The sequence below is a fragment of the Chiloscyllium plagiosum genome, unplaced genomic scaffold (assembly GCF_037043375.1).
Source record: "Chiloscyllium plagiosum isolate Xiang-an unplaced genomic scaffold, Cpla_swu_hap1 HiC_scaffold_14, whole genome shotgun sequence".
Classification (NCBI taxonomy): domain Eukaryota; kingdom Metazoa; phylum Chordata; class Chondrichthyes; order Orectolobiformes; family Hemiscylliidae; genus Chiloscyllium; species Chiloscyllium plagiosum.
In genome coordinates this window covers 5,138,228-5,163,380 of record NW_028270152.1, presented here as the reverse complement: position 1 = coordinate 5,163,380, position 25,153 = coordinate 5,138,228, and the positions used below count along the sequence as shown (strand labels likewise).

Below are 25,153 nucleotides of genomic sequence, written 5' to 3'. Positions count from 1 at the left end.
AAACCAGTTTATCTTGCTTTAGCAGCTGCTGTAAAGCTGAGACATTACTTTGATAAAATCAAGAGACTTTTACAATTGAGTGAGCCACCCTGTGCCTCTCACAACACAGTGCATGGCTTCAAAGACAAACTTTGATTAGTAAGAACCAACTCCCCATGCTCTTGTGAGCAAAGATTACTGAAGTGTTCACCTCCCCCATCTTTCCTATCTGCCTGTTTGGCTGTGTGCGTGTCTGTGTGTATAGGGGGAGTTTATAAGGAGATTAGAGCTTTAATTAGTGATGTTATATGCCAATTGTTTATTGCTATTTATCTGTAGCTAGAGTCTAATTACTGGTAATGAATAGGAATTTTTTCTTTAGTACAGAGAGCTGGCCTGTGTTTTCTTTTATCACACTGGGTCAATTGAGGAATTGTGTGCTTATTTTCACATCGTTAACTTTGTGAATACTTTATAAACAATGGGCGTTGATTTCCAGTGTGCTACCTCCTGAAATGTGACAAAGAGCAGATACAGAGAGAAGATCTTTCTACTTGTGAGGTAGCCTGAACCCAGGGGACCCGTAAATGTAACATTGACATGAGTTTACCCAGCTCCAGTGATTCACAAAGGCAGCTCATTACTAACTTGGCAACGCTGGTCCAGCCAGCCATACCCACTACCAGTACACGGAGGAACATAAAATCCAGGAGACCCACAAGGAGAACAAGCAACTCACTCACACAGGGAGTGGCGGAGGTGAGTTAATTGAAGGTGGTACTGGATAAACACAGGGAAAATGAATTGAACAACATGTTGAGTGGGGCTATAGTGGGAGGAGATTGTCTTAGATTACTTATAATATGGAAACAGGCCCTTCGGCCCAACAAGTCCACATCGATCCTCCGAAGAGCAACCCACCCAGACCCATTCCCCTACATTTACCCCTTCACCTAACACTATGGGCAATTTAGCATGGCCAATTCACCTGACCTGCACATCTCTTGGACTGTGGGAGGAAACCCACGCAGACACGGGGAAAGTATGCAAATTCCACACAGTCAGTTGCCTGAGGTAGGAATTGAACCCAGGTCCCTGGTGCTATGAGGCAGCAGTGCTAACCACTGTGCCACCCATGGTGGAGCCAACGTGGAGCTGAAATGACAGCATGGAGCTGATGGGCTGAAAGGCCTGTTTTTGTGCTGAAATTTATAACAACCTCAGTCAAGTGCACCTGAACAGCAGGAGGCCACTCCAGCCTGGCTTTTGGCTGCGGTGTCCAATATTATTTCTCAGCCAATACCAGTCACAAAACTTCAAATTGGTTGGAAGGCACTTTGTGACATCCTCGGGATGTGGATGGTGCCATCAAAATGCAACTTCTTACGTCCTGTGGAGACATGAGTCACTCACTCTCTGTGCACTTAGCCCACTTTTACAAAGTGTAGGGAGCCAAGCCTCTGAGCAGGAGAGGTTAAAAGCAGCTGTCGGAGTTTCTGCTGCAGAGATAGAAATCGCTCACCTTGAGCTGAGATCCGCTGAAGCTGGGAAACAGGGTGGTTTTGGGACTGCCAGTTAATCGCTTGAAGGTTTCAGTTCCTGGGTAATCAAACTCTGAATTAATGTAAATTAATGTCAGGGTGGTATTTTTAACAAAGGGCCAGGGTGTCTTTCTTACGGAACACAATGAGGTTAAAAAGTTTTGGAGGTGTTTATTTCTCAAGGGTTTGTTATTGTTTCGGTACCTTCATGATCTTTGCTGAGATAGCAAGTGGCAAGTTGTGAAAGATTCCGGCGTTGGCAGTGATTTCAGGAAGAAGATACCCGAGCTTTGAAAGCCCACAAACATAATCAAGTCCCCTCACGGCAAAGTTATCCTTCATACACTGACATCCTGTTCCCTCAGGAGGAATGAGGGCCTAACGTCAGCACAGTGAGGCAGGTTTTAAAGTCAGAGGGAGGGGGAGAGGTCAGGGGTCGGGAAGTTAATGAATCATTTGCGGAATGTGGGTGTCCAGACCAAGGTTTCTTTTCCCAGAAGGCCGTTGAGAGTCAGCAGCTTTACCCTGGGTTTGCAAGTGACAAAACACCCCCAGACTGGGTAAGGATAGCAGATGTCTATCCCAGATGGCCTCCTACTTCAAGGATTGCTTTCCCCTCCCACGTGGTCAACAATGCCCTCTAGCGCATGTCCTCCACTTCCCGCACCTCCGCCCTCGAATCCCACTCCTCCAACTGCAACAAGGACAGAGCCCCCTGGTCCTCACCTTCCACCCCACCAACCTCCACATACATCGCATCATCCTTTGCCATTTCCGCCACCCACAGTCAGATCCCACCACCAGGGATATATTTCCCTCCCCACCCCTACCTGTGTTCTGTAGAGACCATTCCCTCCATGACTCCCTCATTAGGTCCATGCCCCCCACCCCCCCAAACCCACCCTCCTCACTCTGGCACCTTCCCCTGCCACCATGAGAGGTGTAATTCCTGTGCCCACACCTCCCCTCTCATCTCCATCTGAGGCCTTGAAGGATCTTTTCATATCCAGCAGAGATATTCCTGCACATCCTCATCTACTGTGTCCATTGCACTCGATGTGGTCTCCTCTACGTTGTGGAGTGTTTCAGGGAACATCTCTGGGACACCCGCACCAAACAACCCCACCGCCCTGTGGACAACCACTTCAACTCCCCCTCTCACTCCACCAAAGACATGCAAGTCCTGGGCCTCCTCCACTGCCAAACAGTTACTACCTGACACCTGGAGGAGGTGGAACACCTCAAATTCTGCCTTGGGACCTTGCTACCACACGATATCAATGTGGATTTCATCAGTTTCCTCATCTCCCCTCCCCCCACCTCATCCAAGATCCAAACCTCCAACTCAGCACCACCCTCTTGACCTGTCCTTCCCACCTACCTGCTCCACCCTCCTCTCTGAACTATTGCAATTATCCCCCACCTGTGTCCCACCTATCGCCTTCCCACCTACCTTCCCCCACAGCCCCACTCCCACCCACCCTCCTATTTATCTCTCAGCCCTGTTGACTGAGAGAAACGTCGATTCTCCTGCTCCTCAGATGCTGGCTGACCTGCTGTGCTTTTCCAGCACCTCACTTTGTGACTCTGACTCTCCCGTATCTGCAGTCCTCACTTTTTCCATTCTGAAAGATATTAGTGACCCAGATGAGTATTTACAACAATTAACATCAGTTCCTGATCTTTATTGAGTTCAAACTCCACCATCTTCGAGGAGAAAGTGAGGTCTGCAGATGCTGGAGATCAAAGTTGAAACTTTATTGCTGGAACAGCACAGCAGGTCAGGCAGCATCCAGGGAACAGGAGATTCGACGTTTCGGGCACAGGCCCTTCTTCATTCCTGAAGAAGGGCCTGTGCCCGAAACGTCGAATCTCCTGTTCCCTGGATGCTGCCTGACCTGCTGTGCTGTTCCAGCAATAAAGTTTCAACAAACTCCACCATCTGTCTTGGTTGGATTTGAGTTTGTGTCTCTAGAACATTATTCTGGGACCTCTGGGTTACGGGTTCAGTAACATTGCTGTGAGACCTCAGAATTGTGATTGGGGGGGAATGCAGAAGTGGAGGAGCCTCACTCGGGTTATAGTGATTGGAAGTGATCACAGGAGAGGGCACAGAGATAGATGGAGTGGCTACAAGATGGCTTTTGGAGCCCACTAGGGAACAGGAAATACTAGATTTAGTGTTGTGCAATGAAACAGACTTGATAAGGAAGCTTAAGATGATGGGACCCTTAGGGGACAGTGATCATAATATGATTGAAATTACTCTGCAATTTGAGAGGGAGAAGATAGAATCAGAGGTAACCGTACTACCGTTGAATAAAGGCAACTACAGAGGTATGAGGAGGAGCTGGGTAGAATTGACTGGGAGAGGACTTAGCAGGAAAGGCAGTGGAACAGCAATGCAGGGGTTTCTGGGGGTAATTCAGGGGACACAGCAGGGATTCATCCCAAGCTGTACTCTGTCCAGGCCATTCAGTATTCTGTATGTTTAAATAGATTCCCCCTCATCCTTCAAAACTCCAGAGTCCTCAAATGTTCCTCGAGGCTGGGTCATTCAGGATACTGAAGGCTGAGACAGACAGATTTTTAATCAGGAAGGGGATCGAGGGTTAAGGGGGAGAGGCAGGAAAGTGGAGTTGAGGATGATCAGATCAGCCACGATCTCACTGAATGGTGGAACAGACTGGATGGGCTGAATGGCCTGCTGGTGCTCCTATGTCACATGGTCTTATTTGCAAGTGGATCAAGTACTGTATCATGGATTTCAATGTGGGCTCCCCAGTGGAGCTGAGAAAAACAGATCAGAATATCAGGACATTATTTAAACAAGCTACAACACACTGCAGCTCCCAGAAGCCAAGGAAAGGTCCTTATACAATATATTCAGGAACAGCCCAATAAGTACAGTCCACCAATTCCTACACAACAGACCGAAACAAGGAGACACAACACGCCCAGGGACTCTAGCCACCCTGCCATACATTAAAGACATCTCGGAGATGACGACCAGATTACTCCAGCCAGTCAGCATCATGGTAATCCACAAACCTACCAACGCACCGAAACAGCTCCTGATGAATTTAAAGGACCCCATACCGACAACCAGTAGAATGAACATCATGTACAAAATACCCTGCAAGGACTGCAACAAACATTACATTGAAGAGTCAGACAGGAAACGAGCCACCAAAAGACATGACCAACTGTCACTGGTATCCAATACCCACAGACAAAGAGGGGCACCAGTTTGACTAGGACAATACATCCTTCCTGGGACAAGGGGCTAACAGAGAAACGCATGGGAATTCCTAGAGGCCTGGCATTCAAACCAGAACTCCATCAATAAACACATCGATTTGGACCCCATTTACCAACCTCTCAGAGACAGAACCGGAAATGACATCACCCGCCACAACAGACCAAGACACACAAACAGCAAATGGGACAGAACACCGGCGCTTCATTGGAGTCTCACTGATGATGTCACCTAGCAGGGTGACAAAACATCTGAGAATAAATCTGCCAGCTCAGCGAGCAAACTGACAACCAGATCAAAATTTTTTTTACACGTAGAATCCTAACTGTCCAGGAAGAGGCTATTTGGCCCATCAAGCCCAATACAGGAGCATCCCAGCCCCCACACTATCCTATCCCTGCATTCCCCATGGCTGATCCACCTAACTGACACATCCCTGAACACTATGGGCAATTTAGCATGGCTAATCCACCCCAACCTGCACATCTTTGGACTGTGGGAGGAAACCCACGCAGACACTGGGAGAATGGGCAAACTCCGCACAGACAGTCGCCCAAGGCTGGAATTGAACCCAGGTCCCTGACGCTGTGAGGCAGCAGTGCTAACCACTGAGCCATCATATGAATTTGATTCGAATTTGTGAGGAAATAGCTGCTTTTTAAAATTTTGGGCAATATTTTGGGAGACCAGTTAGAATACCTCTTACATGAATTGCAGGTAATGATTAAAATTTAAACAGTAAATTGTCAGAATTGAGAATTCAGGAAACACCTTAATTTACACAAGCCTTTCCGTAACTCTGGGTGAGTTTTTCATGATTAATACTCCTGAAACGGGACTGGGGATTGGGAGGGATTAGACACTTTCCTTTAGACTTTTGCAAATATTTATGTACAAGGTACAAATCAGAATCTAAACCTGCAGGAACTAGCTGAGTGGGCATCATGGTCAGTGTGGGCCAGTTTGGGGCCGAAGGGCCTGTTTCCGTGCTGTGTATTATTCTACTATAACTGTGTATGTTCAGGGAGATTTCAGTCCAGAAATCACAAAACGCTAATGGACTGGTAGAGAAACAATATTGAAGTGGCTGCTGCTGTGATTCGCCTGTCTGATAAGGGTTGTAATACAAAAGGTGTTCCAGTTCCATGAAGCTCTGATCACATGGTTCCATTCAGGAACGTTTTGGCAGGAAGTTGCACTGAGTCATCAGAATGACCCCAAGTTTAAAAAGGTCATGAGGACAAGCTACACAGACAAGGCTTGTAATCCTTTGCACACAGGAGATTAAGAGTTGTTCTAACTGAGGTGTTTAAGACAATTACAGGTGTTGACAGGGTGGATAGAGAGAAATGGCTTTAGAGACAGGAGTTCAGGAAGTTGAGGGAATTCCTTAAAATTGGAGCCAGGCCGTTGAGGGGTGATTCCAGGGAAGATCTCTTTTGGAAAACAGGATCTCTGTCCCGCAGAAACGTTGCTGGTGATATTGATCATTGAGATTGTACTGGATAATGGGAGGAAGGATCATGAAGACTGGGCTGTTGGCTTTGGCCTCTTGTTTGCTACGGGTATGTCCCTACCTCTGAGCTAGGACACCTGTGTTCCAGCCCCATCCTCTCCAAAGTCTGTATCTATCATCTCTGAATAGCTTGTTGAGAAAATAGCTGAAGCTCTCAAGTGAGTTTAGGAACATCTTCGCGGGGCTGGTTTACCTAGCTTTTTTAAATGCACTCATAGGATCTGGATGTCTCTGGCTGGGTCCAGCATTTATTGCCCACCCTTAGTTGCCCCTTGAGAAGGTGGGGGTGAGCTGCCTTCTTGACCCGCTGCAGTCCATGTGCTGTGGGTTGACCCACAATGCCCTGAGGGAGGGAATTCCAGGATTCTGACCCAGCGATGCTGAAGGAACGGTGATATATTTCCAAGTGGAGGGGAACTTGCAGAGTGGTGTTCCCAAGTATCTGCTGCCCTTGTCCTTCTAAATGGAAGTGGTTGTGGGTCTGGAAGGTGCTGTCTGAGGATCTTTGGTGAATTTCTGCAGTGCATCTCGTAGATAGTACACACTGAGCGGTGGTGGAGGGAGTGGATGTTTGCGGATGTGGTGAAATTAGGTGACTGGATGAAGGAGCAACGCTCCGAAAGCTTGTGATTTCAAATCAACCTGTTGGACTATAACCTGGTGTCGTGTGACTTCTGACCTGATCCACCCCAGTCCAACACCGGCACCTCCACATCAATAAAACAGTCCTCCAAGTGACAACAGAGTGAGCAAAAGAACAAAACTGGGGAAGCAGAGCAACTCTGGCCAGCTCCAAGTGGGATCACAAAGTAATAGCGGGGTAGCACAGTGGCTCAGTGGTTAGCTCTGCTGCCTCACAGCACCATGGTCCTGGGTTCGATACCAACCTCGGGTGACTGACTGTGTGGAGTTTGCACATTCTCCCAGTGTCTGCGTGGGTTTCCTCTGGGTGCTCTGGGTTCCTCCCACAGTCCAGAGATGAGCAGGTCAGGTGAATTGGCCATGCTAAATTGTCAATTAGGTGCATTAGTCAGAGGGAAAAGGGGTGGGTGGGTTACCCTTCGGAGGGTCGGTGTGGACCTGTTGGGCCAAAGGGCATGTTTCCACACTGTAGGGAATCTAATCAGAATTAACAGATCCCAACATGCAGATGGACTTGATTTCCATTGCCTTCTCACACAACTGCATTCAAAGGTTCAGGAACCTTGAACTTACTTTTGTTTCATAGTTTGGCAGCTTCACTCACTTGAAGCCCTCATTAGCGCATAATCTGAGTTCCCGCAACATTCCGACTGCGTTTGATGATTATATTTTTTGGCAATTTCAAACTGTCCCTGTTATTGGTTTTAATTTTTGGAATTTAGATGGAAGCTGAACTCTTGGGAATTTGCACTTCTATTGTATTTTTCCTAACCTCAGCACCTCCCCACGTGCTGTGCAGCTGCCAATTAAAGACCCTGGACGTGTGGAGACTGCTGTGATGTGGAAGCACAACAGCCAGCTTGTGCACAGCAAGATCCCACAAAGAGCAAGGCAACAATTCCCTGCTGTTACTTGACAAGCAACAAGCAGTTTGTCCATCTTGTGACATTGATTGAGGGATCAGTATTGCCCGGGACGCCAGGGAGAACTCCGCTAGATTTCCAAATAATGTTGTGGGCTTTCCATACACTGAGGTTACAGGAGGTGGCTCGGATTAATATCTCAATAAAACGTTAGTGTCTCTTTTCATAGTGCACTGGAGTGTCAGCCTGGATTACACAAAATCAGAAACTGCTGGAGAAACTCAGCAGGTCTGGCTGCATCTGTGGAGAGAGAAACCGAGTTAATGCTTTGAGGCCCATTCCTGAAACGGCTTATGCCCGAAACGTCGATTCTCCTGCTCCTTGGATGCTGCCTGGCCTGCTGTGTTTTTCCAGCAACACATTTTTCAACTTTGAGGCCCATGACCCTTGTTTAGCTCCCCTCCGTCCCCTCTCCCCTGTCCACCTTGCAGCCTGTTACGTGGGTCGGTCCTGGGTTCTGGAACTCAGAACTGTTGTAGTGTCTATTGTGATGGGTCACTCTCTCACTTGCCCTTAAGATCAAAAGACCATGAGAAACAGGAACAGGAGTAGGCCATTCTGCCCTAGGAGCCTGTTCTGCCTTTCAGTAGGATCCTGGCTGATCCAACATTGCTCACCTCCAATTCCCTCAATTCCCCGAATGATCCAGAATCTCTCTCTCTCTCTCTCTCTCTCAGCCTTAAATATCCACAAGGACCCTGCCCCCACAGCTCTCTGTGGTAAGGAGTTCCAAAGACTCACAACCCTCTGTGAGAAGACATTCCTCCCCATCTCAGTCTGAAACTGGTGCCCCTTTACTCTGAGACTGTGCCCTCTGGTCCTAGACCCTCCCATGAGGGGAACCATCCTCTCAGCATTGACCCTGTCAAGGTCCTTAAGAATCTGACATATTTCAGTGAGATCACCTCTCATTCTTGTAAACTCCAGGGAGTAGAGTCCCAACCTGTTTAACTTTTGCCCATAAAACAATCCCTCAATCCCAGGGATCATCCCAGTGAACCTTCTCTGAACTGCCTCCAGTGAAATTATATCTTTCCTAAAAAGGGGGGATCAATTACAGCCCCCCTTCCCCAGTGCCTTTGCTGCAGCTTTCTGTAGCTTTGCTCCATTTAAATAATACTCTGTATCCGAATATTTGCCAATGTGAGTTCCAGCCTATGCTCCAGGTTAATGCTCCCAGTGCAGTGCACAAGGAGTGGGACACTGGCTGAGGCAATGCCTTTTCTATGAGACATTAATGAGACCTCCCCCACCCTCTGTGCCCTCTCAGGTAGATGTAAAGGATCTATGGTGTCACTGGAGGACAAGGACTAGAGGGTCACAGACTAAGAATACAGAGTGGACCTGTTAGCTCTCATATGTGGAGAAAGTGGTTGAAGCCAAAACATTGAATGTTTTCAAGAAGGAACTATACATAGTTCTTAGGGCGCAGGTTTTCAAAGGATATGGGGAGAAAGTGGGAACAGGGGACTGTGCTGGATGATGGGCCAGGATTGTATGAAATGGTGGAACAGGCTCGAAGGGCCGAATGGACTACTCCTGCTCCTATGTTCTGTGTAAGTGGGGCATTTCTCTCTGGGCCCCTGGGTCAATATCTATCCTCAATCAGCCACACCAATAGAAAAGCCAGGCATTATCTCAATGCAGGTGGGACTCAAAATGGTTCTGTGTCCAAAGGAAAGGAGACAGTGACCATTTCGAGTCTGATTTGACTCTTCTTCCTCACCAACAGATGTTGCCAGACCACTTTCTCCAGCACTTTCTGTATTTTTAATTTCAATTGGTGGGCCTGGAATTGTAGCCAGTTTCAGGAATGGGGACTGGGACAATGACTGATTCTTGTAAAGATCCATCTGGTATTCTGATGTCCTTTCTGAAATGGGAAAGCTGCCATCTTTGTGCACTTTGACCTATATGTGATTCCAGACCCATTTCAACACAATCGAATTTGTAGTGACCTCTGAAATGGCCCAGTTAACCGTTCAGCTCGGGGCAATTAGGGATGGACGACATGTAACTGGGTTGTGCTATTGTCACACAAACATAGAGCATTGGGGTTATTTCCTGACCTGGACTGGGGGTTCCCAGCTTTCATGAGGGCAATTAGCCCATGGCACAGTGGCTTAGTGGTTAGCATTGCTGCCTCACAGCACCAGGAACCTGGGTTCAGTTCCAGCCTTGGGCAATTGTCTGTGTGGAGTTTGCACGTTCTCCCTGTGTCAGTGTGGGTATCCCCCCACAGTGCAAAGATATGAGCTGGATTGACCATGGGAAATTGCCCCCTGGAGTGTCACAGGGATGTGTGAGTTACCTGTGGGAAATGCAAGTTCGGGTGGGTAGGTCTCAGTGGGATGCTCTTCAGTGTGGACTCGACGGGCTGAATGGCCTACCTCCACACTGTAGAGATTCTACGGTTTCTTGACCTCGTGGAATGAAAAGAGTAAAGGATTTTTTTTTGTGTGTGTCTTTGAAAGCAGTCGGGGGATGTAGCAAAGGTTTAAACTATACATAGAGAGAAATGCCCCACTTACACAGAACATAGGAGCAGGAGTAGTCCATTCGGCCCTTCGAGCCTGTTCCACCATTTCATACAATCCTGGCCCATCATCCAGCACAGTCCCCTGTTCCCACTTTCTCCCCATATCCTTTGAAAACCTGCACCCTAAGAACTATGTATAGTTCCTTCTTGAAAACATTCAATGTTTTGGCTTCAACCACTTTCTCCAGCCGTATTACTGAAACCATGTCAATAATCCCGAAGCCACAGTTACTCTTGTGAGTTCTTAGAGCCAAACCATCTGACTAGGCTGGTGCCAGGAGAGGGATTAAACTGGGAATAATTACAGTCTCGGAACAAAGGAAGGACTGACAGAGGAGCCTGAAACAATCGCTTGTGTTTATCCTGTTAGCAATCTATCTGGTTGGACTGGTTCACTGCACTGTGAGGGATTTTGCAAACAGTCCTTGTGGTGAATCGAGTTTTAAACTGTGTTTAGTCTCTGTGACTTCAGGCCACGGCACTTCCTGATTCTGGATCAGTGGTGCTGGAAGAGCACAGCAATTCAGGCAGCATCCGAGGACAGGCAAAATCGACGTTTCGGGCAAAAGCCCTTCATGGTCCAGTTGCTACCGGAGTCACATGACAGAGTTCACAGATCCTTCCTGTGACCACGGGGTTGGCAGAGGTTCCTCTGTTTCTTTAACCCAATACAATCCCGCTGGAGGTATCGTTCTACCCTCCTTCCCAACTGGGCACACAGGCACTGACCTGTCCTGAGGCATACTGTCCCACCTGACCCCATACTCCTAACACCCGCCTTTCCGCCAGTGACACTCACCTCCCTCCCATTCCCAAATCCCCCCTGCACCTCAGTCCATAAGATAGAGGAGCAGAATTAGGCCATTCAGCCCATCAACTTCTCTCTGCTGTTCGATCACGGTCAGAAGTTACATAAGGCTAGAAACACCCGTTAAAACAGCAAACATAACAAGCTGTGTGGAAAATGAAAAGAGCAGGACTGGGAACTGAATATCGTTCAGGAAGGATGGACAAGAAGGAAGAGGAGATGGAGTTGTTCTGATAATGAGGGATGGGATCATTGGATCTGAGGGGAAGGATCTTTGATCGTGGAATCTGTTTGGGTGGGACTAAGGCACAGCAAGGGGCAGCAGACAATGATTAGAGATGTTGCGTATGGATAGTTCTGAAAATGTGTTGCTGGAAAAGTGCAGCAGGTCAGGCAGCATCCGAGGAGCAGGAGAATCGACATTTCGGGCATGAGCCCTTCTTCATGCCCGAAACGTCGATTCTCCTGCTCCTCGGATGCTGCCTGACCTGCTGCTCTTTTTCAGCAACACATTTTCAGCTCTGATCTCCAGCATCTGCAGTCCTCACTTTCTCCTATGGAGTGCTCTGCCCCAGAAGGCAGTGGAGGCCAAGTCTCTGGATACTTTCAAGAAAGAGTTGGATAGAGCTCTTTGGGATAGTGGAATCAAGGGTTATGGGGATAAGGCAGGAACAGGATACTGATTGTGGATGATCAGCCATGATCATAATGAATGGTGTTGCTGGCTCAAAGGGCAGAATGGCCTACCTATTGTCTAATGTCTATTGTCTATTGTTTATTGGCCACAAGATGATAGTGTAAGCCATGATATTGGGTGACACACAGTTATTATGCTTTATTCCTGATGAAGGGCTTTTGCCTGAAACGTCAATTTCGAAGCTCCTCGATGCTGCCTGAACTGCTGTGCTCTTCCAGCACCATTGATCCAGAATCTGGTTTCCAGCATCTGCAGTCATTGTTTTTACACAGTTATTATATATGACTTCAGTCTGTGTATAGACTGAGGCTGAGGGGAGACTTGATAGAAGTTTATAAAATGATGAGATACACAGATAGGGCTGACAGTCAGAACCTTTTTCCCAGAGTTGAAATGTCTAAAAACTAGGGGCATGCATTTAAGGGGAGAGGGGGAAAGTTCAAAAGAGATGTGAGGGGCAGAACGTTTACACAGAGAGGGGTAGGAGTCTGGAACATGCTGCCAAGGATGGTGGTGGAGGCAGATACAATCGTGGTGTTTAAGGGGCTTTTAGATAAGCGCATGAATATGCAAGGGATGGAGGGGTATGGACTAAGGGCAGGCAGAAGGGATTAGTTGAATTTGGCGTCATGTTTGGCACAACATCGTGGGCTGAAGGGCCTGCTCTGTGCTATACTGTTCAATGTTCTATGTTCTAGACTGGGGAAAATAATTGAGCATTAAAACTGTGCAGGGCGAGTTTCTGGGGTAGGCTGGGGATGGTTTTCTAGAGCAGCGTGTTGAGGAACTGACTAGAGGACAGGCCATTTTAGATTTAATATTATGTCATGAAATATGGCTAACTTATAATCAGGTCCATTAGACGCATGTCACTTCTGTCTGAGATGTGGGAACTCTATTTTAAGTCAGAGTCATAGACTTGTACAGCACAGAAACAAACCCTTCGGTTCCATGCCGACCAGTTATCCTAAATTGATCTAGTCCCACCTGCTAGCACCCTGCCCATATCCCTCCAAACCCTTCCTATTCATATACCCATCCAAATGCCTCTTAAATGTTGCAATTGTACCAGCCTGCACCACTTCCTCTGGCAGCTCATTCCATACACATACCACCCTCTGTGTGAAAAAGTTGCCCCATAGGTCCATTTTATATCTTTCCCCTCTCACCCCAAACCTATACCCTCTAGTTCTGGACTCCCCCACTTTGTCTATTTATCCTATCCATGTTCCTCATGATTTTATAAACCTCTATAAGGTCACCCATCAACTTCCGACGCTCCAGGGAAAACAGCCCCAGCCTGTTCAGCCTCTCCCTATGGCTCCAATCTCGCCATGGCAGTTGGTGGAACTTGATTCAATAAAATTTGGAATTAAAAATGCACTGATGACCATGAAACCATTGTCAGAAAAAAACCCGTCTGACTCGCTAATCACCTTCAGAGAAGAAACCCTCATGTGACTCCAGATCCACGGCAATGTGGTTGACTCTCAACTGCCCGATGAATTGTACAGTAAGCCACGCCTTCAATAGCAGCTAGGGACGGGCAATACATACAGGCCAGGCTGTAACACCCACAGGTGAATAAAAACAATCCCATTGAGTCTGCCCTGCCATTTGATGAGATCATGGCTGCTCTGATAATCCCCAACTCCTCTTTCCCTCCTTCCTCTTGATTTTATTACTGATTAAAATAAAATGACAAAAACGTGAGCAGGTTGTCAAAGGTCGATAGTGATGAGGGACGAGAGTATGATTGAATTGTGGGCAGGGTCATTCCTATACACAGAGCAGAGGTGGTTAGACGGCACCGGTGTGCAGTCTTTGACTCAGGAAGGATATTATTACCATCGAGGGAGAGCAGTAAAGGTTCACCAGAGTTGTTCGCAAGATGGTGGGACTGTCCTACGAAGACAGATTGGTCAAACTGGGCCTGGATTCTCTGGGTTTTGGAGATGGAGATAATCTCACTGAAGCAGATAGAGAGGAGAGATGCGGAGAAGCTTTTCTCCTTGGTTGGGGAGTCTAGAATCAGGGTTGCAATTTAAAGAAAAAGGGCATGTCACTTCTGTCTGAGATGTGGGAACTTTATTTTAAGTCAGAGTCATAGACGTGTACAGCACAGAAACAGACCCTTCGGTTCCATGCCGACCAGTTATCCTAAATTGATCTAGTCCCACCTGCCAGCACCCGGCCCAAATCCCTCCAAACCCTTCCTATTCATATACCCATCCAAATGCCTCTTAAATGTTGCAATTGTACCAGCCTCCACCACTTCCTCTGGCAGCTTATTCCATACACATACCACCCTCTGTGTGAAAAAGTTGCCCCATAGGTCCCTTTTATATCTTTCCCCTCTCACCCCAAACCTATATCTTCTCGTTCTGGACTCCCCCACCCCAGGGAAAAGACTTTGTCTATTTACCCTATCCATGTTTCTCATGATTTTATAAAACTCTATAAGGTCACCCATCAACTTCCGATGCCCCAGGGAAAACAGCCCCACCCTGTTCAGCCTCTCCCTATAGCTCAAACTCTCCAACCCTGGCAACATCCTTGTAAATCTTTTCTGAACCCTTTCAAGTTTCACAACATCTTTCTGATAGGAAGGAGACCAGAATTGCACACGATATTCCAAAAGTGGCCTAACCAATGTCCTGTACAGCCATACATGACCTCCCAACTCCTGTATTCAGTACTCTGACCAATAAAAGAAAGCATACCAAACACCGCCTTCACTATCCTATCTACCTGCGACTCCACTTTCAAGGAGCTATGAACCTGCACTCCAAAGTCTCTTTGTTCAGCAACACTCACTAGGACCTTACCATTAACTGTATATAGCCTGCTAAGGTTTGCTTTCCCAAAATGCAGTACCTCACATTTATCTGAATTAAATTCCATCTGCCACTCCTTGGCCCATTGACCCATTTGATCAAGGTCCTGTTGTAATCTGAATGTTCTGAATCATTGGAATTCTCGAGCACAGAGGGCTGTGGAAGTTCAGTTTTTGAATATGTTTAAGGTAGAGATTATCAGATTTCTAAAAAACTATAGGGTTATGGAGATAGGTGGGAATAAGTATTGAAATGTTCAATCAGCCATGATCATATTCAATGACTGACAGGCATGATGGGCTGAATGGCCTACCCCGTTCCTATTTTCCAACAACACTCCAGAAGCTTGGTGGAATACTCCCCACTTGCCTGGATGGGGGCAACTCCAACAGCACTCAAGAAGCTTAACACCATCCAGGAGAAAGCAGCCGCTTGATTGGCACCACGTCTGCATACACCCACTCCCTCCCCCACCGACGCTCAGTAGCAGCAGTGTGTACCATCTACAAAACGCACTGTAGAAATTCACCAAAGACCCTCAGACAGCACCTTCCAAACCCACAACCACTTCCATCTAGAAGGACAAGGGCAGCAGATACATGGGAACACCATTCCCCGCAAGTTCCCCACCAAGCCACTCACCATCTTGGAAACGGATCACCGTTCCTTCTCTGTCACTGGGATATAACTCTTGGAATTCCCTCTCTAACAGCAGCAATTTAAAAGGGTGGTTAACTACCACTTATTGGGGTAATTAGGAACAAGCAATGAATGCTGGGATAGCCAGGGATACCCATGGTCAATGGAAGAATAAAAGAATGACTGTCCTTCACTCTGGATTGTTTGTGTGGGACATCCCTCATCTCGACTGCCTTAAGTCAAGGGCAGAAATGGATTGGCAGACGATTGGATTGGTTGTTCTTCTGGACCAAGCTGGAGCACATAAAGAATGTTCAGTTCCATTGCTAACACTGCTCAGTGTTCCAGGATCACCTGGAAGTATAAAGATAATCCGTCACTTCCCTTTTACATTGTAAGCCATTATCTTAAACCACTGGCCATCCCTTCATCCAACCTCACAACCATCACCAGGAAGGAGGAGCCCAGGGCCATTGTCACTAACATAAGAGACCATTCATCCAGCTGTCTCTGCCCCTTTCCCTCCCTCTCCAAAACTCAGCCAATCAAACGCCTGGGAAATTTGAAGCTGAGAGGGTAAGGAGTGATAGTTTCCCTTTATTACAGTCACACAGCGTTATTTATAACTTTGGCGAGAGCTGCTTTGGGACTGGGCCAGGAATGGGAACCCGATCTGAGGAATTCAGGCTGGGATCTTTAAAGGTCGGGCCAAGCTTCACTCATCCAGGATGTTACTGAGGATAAACCCTTCATCAGCCCTACGAGCTAGTGAGGGCAGGAATAGGAGGATAGAGCAGATGAATGCATGGCTGAGGAGCTGGTGTATGGAAGTAGGATTCACATTTTTGGATCGTTGGAATCTCTTTTGGGATAGAAGTGACCTGTACAAGAAGGACAGATTGCACTTAAATCGGAAGGGGATTAATATAATGGCAGAGAGATTTGCTGGAGCTGCTCGGGAGGACTTTTGCCCAAAACGTCGATTTTCCTGCTCCTCGGATGCTGCCTGACCTGCTGAGCTTTTCCAGCACCACTCTAATCTTGACTCTGATCTCCTGCATCTGTAGTACCCACCTTCACCTAGAATGTTTCTGAAGCAGTGACAGAGAAGGTTAATGAAGGGGATGCAGTGGATGTTGTCAATAAAGACTTTGAGAAACTATTGGAAAATTTTCAATACAAGAGGCTGGTTAGGAACATGGAGACTTATGGAATGTGGGTTCAATGTCCAATTAGATAAAAAATTGGTTTCAGGTCAGAAAGTAGCCTGTCTTGTAGGTGGTTGTTTTTCAGACTGGGTGGAGTAGGTCTGCAGAACTCTCTATCCCAGGTTGGGATTAGGTTTTTACCTCTAAGTACTCCACAAGTTGGGGTGTGGGATGTGTGTGTGTGTGTGTGTGGGGGGGGGGGGAGGGGGGGGGTGCTGTATTTTGGTGTCCAATAATAAACAATGTTCCTTTCCAGTCGGGCTGCCTGTGAACACAGAAACAGACCCTTCAATCCAACTTGGCCTTGCAGACCAGATACCCTAACCCAATCTAGTCCCACCAGCCAGTACCCGTCCCATATCCCTCCAAACCCTTCCTATTCCTATACCCATCCAGCTGCCTTTTAAATGTTGCAATTGTACCAGCCTTCACCACTTCCTCTGGCAGCTCATTCCATACACGTACCACCCTCTGCGTGACATTGCAGATGTTACTGTTCCAAGGTGCTACGAGCTAGTGAGGGCAGGAATAGGAGGATAGAGCAGATGAATGCATGGCTGAGGAGCTGGTGTATGGGAGAAGGATTCACATTTTTGGATCGTTGGAATCTCTTCTGGGATAGAAGTGACCTGTACAAGAAGGATAGATTGCACCTAAATCGGAAGGGGACTAATATACTGGCAGGGAAATTTGCTGGAGCTGCTCGGGAGGATTTAAACTAGTAAGGGGGTGGGGGGGGGGGGGGGGACCCAGGGAGATAGTGAGGAAAGAGATCGATCTGAGACTGGTACAGCTGAGAACAGAAGTGAGTCAAACAGTCAGGGCAGGCAGGGACAAGGTAGGACTAATAAATGAAACTGCATTTATTTCAATGCAAGGGGCCTAACAGGGAAGGCAGATGAACTCAGGGCATGGTTAGGAACATGGGACTGGGATATCATAGCAATTACAGAAACATGGCTCAGGGATGGGCAGGACTGGCAGCTTAATGTTCCAGGATACAAATGCTACAGGAAGGATAGAAAGGGAGGCAAGAGAGGAGGGGGAGTGGCATTTTTGATAAGGGATAGCATTACAGCTGTGCTGAGGGAGGGTATTCCTGGAAGTACATCCAGGGAAGTTATTTGGGTGGAACTGAGAAATAAGAAAGGGATGATCACTTTATTGGGATTTTATTATAGACCCCGTAATAGTCAGTGGGAAATTGAGAAACAAATTTGTAAGGAGATCTCAGCTATCTGTAAGAATACTAGGGTGGTTATGGTAGGGGATTTTAACTTTCCAAACATCGACTGGGACTGCTATAGTGTTAAGGGTTTAGATGGAGAGGAGATGATCTCACTGAAGCAGATAGAGAGGAGAGATGCGGAGAAGCTTTTCTCCTTGGTTGGGGAGTCTAGAATCAGGGTTGCAATTTAAAGAAAAAGGGCATGTCACTTCTGTCTGAGATGTGGGAACTCTATTTCAAGTCAGTCATAGACGTGTACAGCACAGAAACAGACCCTTCGGTTCCATGCCGACCAGTTATCCTAAATTGATCTAGTCCCACCTGCCAGCACCCGGCCCATATCCCTCCAAACCCTTCCTATTCATATACCCATCCAAATGCCTCTTAAATGTTGCAATTGTACCAGCCTCCACCACTTCCTCTGGCAGCTCATTCCATACACATACCACCCTCTGTGTGAAAAAGTTGCCCCATAGGTCCCTTTTATATCTTTCCCCTCTCACCCCAAACCTATACCCTCTAGTTCTGGACTCCCCCACCCCAGGGAAAAGACTTTGTCAATTTACCCTATCCATGTCCCTCATAATTTTGTAAACCTTTATAAGGTCACCCCTCAGCCTCCGACACTCCAGGGAAAACAGCCCCACCCTGTTCAGCCTCTCCCTATAGCTCAAACTCTCCAACCCTGGCAACATCCTTGTAAATCTTTTCTGAACCCTTTCAAGTTTCACAACATCTTTCCGATAGGAAGGAGACCAGAATTGCACGCAATATTCCAACAGTGGCCTAACCAATGTCCTGTACAGCCATACATGACCTCCCAACTCCTGTATTCAGTACTCTGACCAATAAAAGAAAGCATACCAAACACCTCCTTCACTATCCTATCTACCTGCGACTCCACTTTCAAGGAGCTATGAACCTGCACTCCAAAGTCTCTTTGTTCAGCAACACTCACTAGGACCTTACCGTTAAGTGTATATAGCCTGCTAAGATTTGTTTTCCCAAAATGCAGCACCTCACATTTATCTGAATTAAATTCCATCTGCCACTCCTTGGCCCATTGGCCCATTTGATCAAGGTCCTGTTGTAATCTGAGTGTTCTGAATCATTGGAATTCTCGAGCACAGAGGGCTGTGGAAGTTCAGTTTTTGAATATGTTTAAGGTAGAGATTATCAGATTTCTAAAAAACTATAGGGTTATGGAGATAGGCTGGGAATAAGTATTGAAATGTTCAATCAGCCATGATCATATTCAATGACTGACAGGCATGATGGGCTGAATGTTAAGGGTTTAGATGGAGAGGAATTTGTTAAGTGTGTACAAGAAAATTTTCTGATTCAGTATGTGGATATACCTGCTAGAGAAGGTGCAAAACCTGACCTACTCTTGGGAATTAAGGCAGGGCAGGTGACTGAGGTGTCAGTGGGGGAGCACTTTGGGGCCAGCGACCATAATTCTATTTGTTTTAAAATAGTGATGGAAAAGGATAGATCGAATCTAGAAGTTGAAGTTCTAAATTGGAGAAAGGCCACTTTTCACGGTATTAGGCAAGAACTTTTAAAAGCTGATTGGGGGCAGATGTTCGCAGGTAAAGGGACGGCTGGAAAGTCTTCAGAAATGAGATAACCAGAGTCCAGAGAAAGTATATTCCTGTCGGGGTGAAAGGGAAGGCTTTTAGGTATAGGGAATGCTGGATGACTAAAGAAATTGATGATTTGGTTCAGAAAAAGAAGGAAGCATATGTCAGGTATAGACAGGATAGATTGAGTGAATCCTTAGAAGAGGAGAAAGGAAATAGGAGTATATTTAAGAGGGAAATCAGGAGGGCAAAAAGGGGACATGAGATAGCTTTGGCAAATAGAATTAAGGAGAATCCAAAGGGTTTTTACAAATACATTAAGGACAAAAGGGTAACTAGGGAGAGAATAGGGCCCCTCAAAGATCAGCAAGGCGGCCTTTGTGTGGAGCCGCAGAAAATGGGGGAGATACTAAATGAATATTTTGCATCGGTATTTACTGTGGAAAAGGATATGGAAGATATAGACTGTAGGGAAATAGATGGAGACATCTTGAAAAATGTCCATATTACAGAGGAGGAAGTGCTGGATGTCTTGAAACGCATAAAGATGGATAAATCCCCAGGACCTGATCAGGTGTACTCGAGAACTCTGTGGGAAGCTAGAGAAGTGATTGCTGGGCCTCTTGCTGAGATATTTGTATCATCGATAGTCACAGGTGAGGTGCCGGAAGACTGGAGGTTGGCTAATGTGATGCCACAGTTTAAGAATGGTGGTAAGGACAAGCCAGGGAACTATAAATCAGTGAGCCTGACATCGGTGGTGGGCAAGATGTTGGAGGGAATCCTGAGGGACAGGATGTACATGTATTTGGAAAGGCAAGGACTGATTAGGGATAGTCAACATGGCTTTGTGCGTGGGAAATCATGTCTCACAAACTTGATTGAGTTTTTTGAGGAAGTAACAAAGAGGATTGATGAGGGCAGAGCAGTAGATGTGATCTATGTGGACTTCAGTAAGGCGTTTGACAAGGTTCCACATGGGAGACTGATTAGCAAGGTTAGATCTCATGGAATACAGGGAGAACTAGCCACTTGGATACAGAACTGGCTCAAAGGTAGAAGACAGAGGGTGGTGGTGGAGGGTTGTTTTTTAGACTGGAGGCCTGTGACCAGTGGAGTGCCACAAGGATCGGTGCTGCGTCCACTACTTTTCATCATTTTATAAATGATTTGGATGCGAGCATAACAGGTACAGTTAGTAAGTTTGCAGATGACACCAAAATTGGAGGTGTAGTGGACAGCGAAGAAGGTTACCTCAGAGTACAACAGGATCTTGACCAGATGGGCCAATGGGCTGAGAAGTGGCAGATGGAGTTTAATTTAGATAAATGTGGGTGCTGTATTTTAGGAAAGCAAGTCTTAGCAGGCTATATACACTTAATGCTCTAATCCCAACCTCACCATTAAGCCAGCGGATAAAGGGGGCGCAGTGGTAGTCTGGCACACTGACCTCTACATCGCTGAAGCCAAACGCCAACTCGAGGACACCTCTTCCTACTGCCCTCTCGACCATGACCCCACCCCCCATCACCAAACCATCATCTCCCAGACCATTCAGAACCTCATCACCTCAGATCTCCCACCCACAGCTTTCAACCTCATAGTTCGGGAACCCCGCACTGCCCGGTTCTACCTCCTTCCCAAGATCCACAAGCCTGACCACCCTGGCTGACCCATTGTCTCAGCATGCTCCTGCCCCACTGAACTCATCTCTACCTACCTCGACATTGTCCTATCCCCCCTAGTCCAGGAACTCCCCACATACGTTCAAGACACCACCCACGCCCTCCACCTCCTCCACGACTCTGTTTACCTGGCCCCCAACGCCTCATCTTCACCATGGATATCCAATCCCTCTACACCTCCATCCACCATGACCAGGGCCTCCAAACCCTCCGTTTTTCCTCTCCAGACATCCCCAACAGTACCCTTCCACCGACACTCTCATTCGTTTGGCCGAACTGGACCTCACCCTTTACAATTTCTCCTTTGAATCCTCCCACTTCCTCCAGACCAAAGGGGTAGCCATGGGCACCCGTATGGGCCCCAGCTATGCCTGTCTCTTTGTTGGCTACATAGAACAGTTGATCTTCCGTAATTAAACCGGCACCACTCCCCACCTCTTCCTCCGCTACATTGATGACTGCATTGGCGCCACCTCGTGCTCCCGCGAGGAGGTTGAGCAATTCATCAACTTCACCAACACATTCCACCCTGACCTTAAATTTACCTGGAGGAGAAAGTGAGGTCTGCAGATCTGGAGATCAGAGCTGAAAATGTGTTGCTGGAAAAGCGCAGCAGGTCAGGCAGCATCCAGGGAACAGGAGAATCGACGTTTCGGGCATAAGCCCTTCTTCAGGAATGAGGAAAGTTTGTCCAGCAGGCTAAGATAAAAGGTAGGGAGGAGGGACTTGGGGGAGGGGCGTCGGAAATGTGATAGGTGGAAAGAGGTCAAGGTGAATTCAGCACCGCCTTCCTAACCTGCAATCTTCTTCCCGACCTCTCCGCCCCCACCCCAGTCTGACCTATCACCCTCACCTTGACCAGGGAACAGGAGAATCGACGTTTCGGGCATAAGCCCTTCTTCAGGAATGAGGAAAGTTTGTCCAGCAGGCTAAGATAAAAGGTAGGGAGGAGGGACTTGGGGGAGGGGCGTCAGAAATGTGATAGGTGGAAAGAGGTCAAGGTGAATTCAGCACCGCCTTCCTAACCTGCAATCTTCTTCCCGACCTCTCCGCCCCCACCCCAGTCTGACCTATCACCCTCACCTTGACCTCTTTCCACCTATCACATTTCTGACGCCCCTCCCCCAAGTCCCTCCTCCCTACCTTTTATCTTAGCCTGCTGGACCAACTTTCCTCATTCCTGAAGAAGGGCTTATGCCCGAAACGTCGATTCTCCTGTTCCCTGGATGCTGCCTGACCTGCTGCGCTTTTCCAGCAACACATTTTCAGCTCTTAAATTTACCTGGACCATCTCTGGCACCTCCCTCCCCTTCCTGGACCTCTCCATCTCCATTAGTGACGACCGACTTGACACTGACATTTTTTACAAACCCACCGACTCCCACAGCTCTTCCCATCCTACCTCTTGCAAAAATGCCATCCTGTATTCCCAATTCCTCCGCCTCCGCCATATCTGCTCCCAGGAGGACCAGTTCCACCACAGAACACACCAGATGGCCTCCTTCTTGAGAGACCGTAATTTCCCTTCCCACGTGGTTAAAGATGCCCTCCAACGCATCTCGTCCACATCCCGCACTCCGCCCTCAGACCCCACCCCTCCAACCGTAACAAGGACAGAATGCCCCTGTGCTCGCCTTCCACCCTACAAACCTTCGCATAAATCAAATCATCCGCCGACATTTCCGCCACCTCCAAACAGACCCCACCACCAGGGATATATTTCCCTCCCCACCCCTTTCTGCCTTCCGCAAAGACCGTTCCCTCCGTGACTACCTGGTCAGGTCCACGCCCCCCTACGACCACCCTCCCATTCTGGCACTTTCCCCTGCCACCACAGGAACTGTAAAACCTGCGCCCACACCACCTCCCTCACCTCTATCCAAGGCCCTAAAAGAGCCTTCCACATCCATCAAAGTTTTACCTGCACATCCACTAATATCATCTATTGTATCCGTTACTCTCGATGCGGTCTCCTCTACATTGGGGAGACTGGGCGCCTCCTAGCAGAGCACTTTAGGGAACATCTCCGAGACACCCGCACCAATCAACCAAACCACCCCGTGGCCCAACATTTCAACTCCCCCTCCCACTCTGCCGAGGACATGGAGGTCCTGGGCCTCCTTCACCGCCGCTCCCTCACCACCAGACGCCTGGAGGAGGAACGCCGCATCTTCCGCCTCGGAACACTTCAACCCCAGGGCATCAATGTGGACTTCAACAGCTTCCTCATTTCCCCTTCCCCCACCTCATCCTAGTTTCAAAATTCCAGCTCCGCACTATCCCCTTGACTTGTCCGGACTTGTCCGACCTGCCTAGCTCCTTTTCCACCTATCCACTCCACCCTCTCCTCCCTGACCTATCACCTTCATCCCCTCCCCCACTCACCCATTGTACTCTATGCTACTTTCTCCTCACCCCCACCCTCCTCGAGCTTATCTCTCCACGCTTTAGGCTCTCTGCCTTTATTCCTGATGAAGGCCTGCCAGAGGAAGTGATGGAGGCTGGTACAATTGCAGAATTTAAGAAGCATTTGGATGGGTATATGAACAGGAAGGGTTTGGAGGGATATGGGCCGGGTGCTGGCAGGTGGGACTAGATTGGGTTGGGATATCTGGTCAGCATGGACGGGTTGGACCGAAGGGTCTGTTTCCATGCTGTACATCTCTATGACTCTATAACTGTTACTCCCCAAATACTATCCAACTATTACTCCCCAGATCTTTCTTCTCTGTTACTTCCCAAATGTTATTCCCCAGATGTTACTCCCCCAACTGTAACTCTGCAGATGTTACTCCACAGCTGTTACTTCTTTGATTGTTACTCCCCAGATGTTACTCCACAGCTGTTACTTCTTTGATTGTTACTCCCCAGATGTGACGTCTCCAACTGTTCCTACTTGGATATCACTGTCCACATGTTACTCTCTACATGTCACATGGGTGTCATACTGTGCTGTAGGTACAAAGCACTAAATAGCAAACCAGAAAGAGCCAATTATTTTCCTGGTGCTGGAAATGTGGAGAGATTTTTAAAAAATAGTTCACGGGATGAGGGCCTCACTGGCTAGACAGCATTTATTGCCCATCCCTAATTACCCAGAGGACAGTTAGAGTCAACCACACCACTGTGGGTCTGGAGTCACATGTAGGCCAGACCAGGTAAGGATGGCAGATTCCTTCCCTAAAGGACATTAGTGACCCAGATGGGTTTTTCCTGACAATCAGCAATGGATTAATGGTCATCATCAGACTCTTATTTCCAGACATTTTATTGAATTTAAATTCCACTATCTGCTATAGTGGGATTTGAACCCATGACGCTAGTGATAATACCATTAGGCCATTGACTCCCTCTGACATAGGGAGAGAGTTAGTGACCTCTCACTGACTCAATAATGATCAGGAAGCAGATCTTATAGGGATAGGACAAGACAACAGCTCAACATCTCTGACCAGTTCTTAGGCTTCAGATGGTCTGGAAGTAGATCCATAAACAATATAACTATTTCCTATTGATGTGAACTGAAGCTCCCAATTCGCCAGTCCTACAGACACCTCCTTCTCCCCACACCTCACCCCATCGCTTCAGCTATTGCTGGGGTTGCCAACTCCAATGGAGCTGCATTCCTAGAGGCTTCATCACATGACTGACACCACCCCGCCTCCCCTTACTCCCATCATTGGTCCATCTGGCAGGCACTCCACCTTCTCCACAGCCAATCAGAAGGCAATCCCTTTGTTACCCAATTGGACTAGTCTTGAACATTGGCATGAGAACCATTTCTCCCAATATTGTCAAAAGTGTTTCAAATATTTCCAGAACTTTTAGTGGAAAATATTCAAATAAGAGGAATGTTTGTTTAATTCTCCTCTCCCACACAGCCTCTAATCCCACGATGTTCCTCCTGGGTTTTACCTTTGCAGTACTCGGAAGATTAATCTTTAAATTGTGGAGATATCTAACCCATTACTGTTGCTTTTCACTTAGAAATTCAATCCCAAGAGAATGAAGAGCTAATATCACCATCCATCTGTCCCAGCTGACTTTGTATGCAACATTTGTACTTGTT

At 47.5% G+C, this 25,153-nt stretch overlaps 1 long non-coding RNA gene across 1 annotated transcript in view; it reads left to right on the top strand.

Annotated features, from left to right (window-relative positions):
• Positions 1-649: 649 nt before the first annotated feature.
• LOC148147704 (uncharacterized) overlaps positions 650-25,153 on the top strand; it is a 353,557-nt gene continuing 329,053 nt past the window's right edge. Inside the window, exon 1 of the long non-coding RNA XR_015759258.1 lies at positions 650-738. This is a non-coding gene — a long non-coding RNA (uncharacterized LOC148147704). The remainder of the gene's footprint in view (positions 739-25,153) is intronic.